Consider the following 4,515-nt stretch of genomic DNA (forward strand, 5'->3'; position numbering starts at 1 on the left):
AGTTTAAACAGCAGTGGCAGCAGTTCCTCTCTGAATGTCTTGTAGAATTCAGCAGTGAAGCCATCAGGGCCCGGGCTTTTCTTAGGTGATAAGTTTTTAATTACATTTTCAATTTCCTTGGTTGATATTGGGTTGTTCAGAATTTTTTAGATCTTCTTCTTTCAACTTTGGTAATTCATATGTATCTAGGAATCTGTCCATTTCTTCTGTGTTGTCCATCTTATTGGCCTATAGGTTCTGGAAGTAGGTATTGAAGATCCTCTGGATTTCTGCTGGGTGTGTTGTAATTTCACTCTTTTCATTCCTAATTGCATGGATTTGGGCCTTTTCTTTCCTTTTTCTGATAAGGTTGGCTAAGGGTTTGTCAATTTTGTTGATTCTTTCGAAGAACCAACTCTTGGCTTCATTGATTTTTTGTATTGTTCTCTTAGTCTCCATTGCATTGATTTCTCCTCTGATCTTTATAATTTCCTCCCTTGTACGAGCTTTGGGGTTGTCCTGCTCTTCTTTTTCTAGAAGCTTGAGGTGCAGCATCAGGTTGTTTAATTGGGCTTATTCTGTTTTCCTAATATGTGTATTCACTGCTATGAATTTCCCTCATAAGAAAGCTTTCATTGTGTTCCATAGATTCCATTATGTTGTATTGTCATTGTCATTTAATTGAAGGAACTGTCTGATTCCTTCTTTAATTTGCTCTGTGACCCACTGGTTATTCAGAAGTGTGTTGTTCAATTTCCACGTGTTTATGAAATTTTTTGAGTTTCTTTTGCTATGGATCTCCAATTTCATTGCACTATGGTCTGATAATATACAGGGGATAACTTCAATTGCTTTGCACTTACTTAAACATGTTCTATGTGTGAGGATGCCATCTATTTTGGAGAATGACCCATGTGTACCTGAGAAGAATGTATATTCTGATTTTGTGGGGTGGAAGACTCTGTAAACATCTGTTAAGTTCATTGGTTCAAGAGTTCGATTGAGTTCTAGTATTTCATTACTTATTTTTAGTCTAGTTGATCTATCTATTTGTGACAGTGGGGTGTTGAGGTCCCCCACTACAATTGTATTAGTGCATATATGACTTTTCATGTCTGTTAGTATTTGTTTTATATAGTTGGGTGCACTAGTGTTTGGTGCATAGATATTTATGATTGTCATCTCTTCCTCTTGGATTCTTCCCTTTACAAGGATGTAGTGTCCTTCTTCATCTCTCTTAATCAGTGTTGGTTTGAAATCTACTTGATCTGCCAAGAGGATAGCTACTCCTGCTTTTTTTCGGGTTCCTGTCACATGCAGTATTGTTTTCTACCCTTTAACTTTCAGTCTATGAGTTTCCTTTTGAATTAACTGTGCTTCTTGTATGCAGCATATTATTGTATTTTGCTTCTTGACCCATTCTGCCAGTCTGTTTCTTTTGATTGGTGAATTGAGACCATTAACATTGATGGTTATAACTGAAACGTATTGACTTGTCATTGCCATGACTTTTTCTTTTTGTTGGGTTCTCCTCCTTTACATTTAATTTCTTGTCATGCCACATGGGTTCATTCTGCTTGGTTTCTGGAGTTGTAATCCTCAATCTCTGTTCCTAGGATATTTTGTAAAATTCTTTGGAGTGCTGGTTTGGTATTCATGAAGTTCCTAATGTGCTCTTTGTCATGAAAGTATCTTATTTCTCCATCCATTTTGAAAGATAGTTTTGCAGGGTACATCAATCTGGGTTGGAGTCTGTTTTCTTTTAGGGCTTGGAATATGTCTCTCCAAGCTCTTCTTGCCTTGATGGTTTGTGTTGAGAAGTCTGCTGTGATTCGGATGGGCTTTCCTTTGTATGTGATTTGATTCTTTTCTTTGGCTCCTTAGAGAACTTTGTTCTTCTGTTGTGTTTCTGGAATCTTAACAATTATATGCCTATGTGTAGATTTTTTTTGATCAAGGCTATTTGGAGTCCTATATGCCTCACTTATCTGTATGTCAAGCTCTTTTCCCTTGCCTGGGAAGTTTTCTGCCATCATTTCTGTGAGGAGATTTTTTATGTCATCTCCACTCTCTCCTGTTTCTTCATTGAGCCCAATCAGTCTTATGTTATTCTTTTTTGCATCATCTAGCAGCTGCTGGATTGATTTCTCATGTTCCCTTATAATTTTGAAGCAATTTTTCTTTTCCCAGTCACTAATTGCAATCTTATCTTCTATATGTGAAATTCTGTCCTCACATTGGCTCCTTCTGCTGTGTAGACTTTCAATGGAGTTTTTCATGTCCTGGAAATCTATTTGCATCTGTTTTATGGATTCCATTTGTTTCTTATGTTGGGATTCCATCATGTTCCTCAGCTCCTCTCTAGATTTATTAATCATGTCTTGCACCAGGGGCACAATTTCTTCTGTTATCTGAGAAATTATTTCTGATTTCATTTTTTCCAGATCCCTTTTTGTTGCCAGTTCAGTGGGTCCAGGTGGTTGAGTATCAGAGTGTTCCATCTCATTTCCCTTTGGGGTTGCTGTAGGCTATCTGGAAGTCTGGTTTTGCGACTTATTTACATGTTTTCTCATTTCAACTGGGGTGGGGGCTGTTAGCACCTGCACGGATTACGGATTACCTTCTCTGAGCTGGGTGAGGTGGGACAGGGGCTGGGAGCAGTGGTAGGGATGGTGACCCAAAAGCCCTTTCCTGTAGGCTGGGAGCAGCCAGAGGAATGGTTTCCAGGAAACCCCTTCCTCTGGACCAGGAGCAGGGGGATGGTGGCTCAGAAGCCCCCCCCTCTGGCCCTGGAACAGAGGGAGAGAAGGTGGCCCAAAAGCCCTTTCCTCTGGGCTGGGAGCAGCGGGAGGGATGGTGACTGGCAAGCCCCTTCCTCTGGACCAGGAGCAGTGGGACGACAGCTCAGAAGCCCCTACCTCTGGGCCGGGAACATTGGGACTCAGTACCTTGGTCTGGTGGTCTTTTGTCCTCTGCGTCTTTGTAGTGTGGAATCAGGTAGCTGCCTGTCTGCAGCTGGGTGATTCGTTGTCTTCTGCGGGACTCAGGACCTCAGTAGGGCATTCACAGACCTGCCTGTCTGCAGCGGGCTGATTCAGTGTGTGTTCCCTGAGACTGGGGACCTCGGTAGGATTCGGACAGACCTGCCTGTGTGCAACCGGGTGATTCGGGGTCTTCCGCGTGACTCAGGACCTCGGTAGGGCATGCACACACCTGCCTGTCTGCAGCAGGCTGATTCGGCGTGTTCTGTGAGACTGAGGACCTAGGTAGGGCATGGGCAGACCTGCCTGTCTGCAGCGGGCTCATTCAGCGTGTGTTCTGCGCGACTGGGTACCTCAGTAGGGTGAATCATTGGGACATTTTAGGTATACAATATAATGACATTCATCATTGGAAATTTGCACCTTTACATAGTCTCTCTTGGTTCTTATTTTTCACCCTTGCCCAGCCCTCCCTTCAACCCCTCTATTCCTCCCTATTTACAAAGATTTTGTTCCTATTTTTCCATTTTCTCATATTAATCCCTTTCCCTTCTATTCTTTCCCTTAGCCCTCCCACTTCCTTCCCCTTTGCCCCTTTTCTTCCTATTTCACATGACCTATTATACATTTAGTCCTTATTTACACTTTCAGTTTCTCACACCAGAGAAACTATTCGGTATTTACACATGTGTGGCCTATGTATTTCACTTAAGAGTATTGCCTCAATGTGCATCCACTTAGCTATAAATGTCTCTAATTTCTCATTTTTTATGGCTGAGTAGTACTCCATTCCATAAAAAACACATTTTCTTTATCCAGTCTCCAGTTGATGGGCATTTGGGCTTTTTCCAAGTTTTAGCTATTACAAACTGCACTACTATGAACATGGGTGCACATATATCACTGTGGTATGATTCTTTTAAATCTTTGGGGAAGATCCCCAGGAGTGGAATAGTGGGGTCAAATGGGACTTCCAGTCCTAGTTCTTTGAGGTATCTCCAGACTGATTTCCACAGTGCTTGCACCAGTCTACACTCCCACCAGCAGTGGAGCAGGGCTCCTCTTTCCTACAGCCCCGCCAGCATTTGTTATTGATTGATTTCATGATAGCAGCCTTCTTTCTGGAGTGAAGTGGAATCTCAGCGTTGTTTTCATTTGCATCTCTCGAATGACCAGTGATGTTGAACATTTTTTCATGTATTTATTTGCTATTTCCACTTCTTTATCTGAGAAATGTCTGTTCATTTCAGGTGCCCATTTTTGGATTGGGTCTTTAAATTTGGGAGGTCTGATCTTTTTAAGTTCTTTATAGATTTGAGATAGTAGACCTTTGTCTGAGGAAGAGCAGGTGAAGGTTTTTTCCCACATTGTGGGTTGTCTCTTCACACTGCTGGTGGTTTCTCTTGCTGTGCAGAAGCCTTTTAATGAGAAGAGATCCCGTTTGTTGATTGTTTGTGCTAGTTCATGGGTAACTGAGGTTTTGTTCATAAAATCTTTTTTCTACACCGATGTCTTCAAGGGTTGTACCTAACCTCTGTTCCAACTGGTTCACAGT

This window comes from Heterocephalus glaber, unplaced genomic scaffold (assembly GCF_053883595.1).
Source record: "Heterocephalus glaber isolate CG9 unplaced genomic scaffold, H.glaber_assembly_v1.0 deba00001613, whole genome shotgun sequence".
NCBI classification, from domain to species: Eukaryota; Metazoa; Chordata; class Mammalia; order Rodentia; family Bathyergidae; genus Heterocephalus; species Heterocephalus glaber.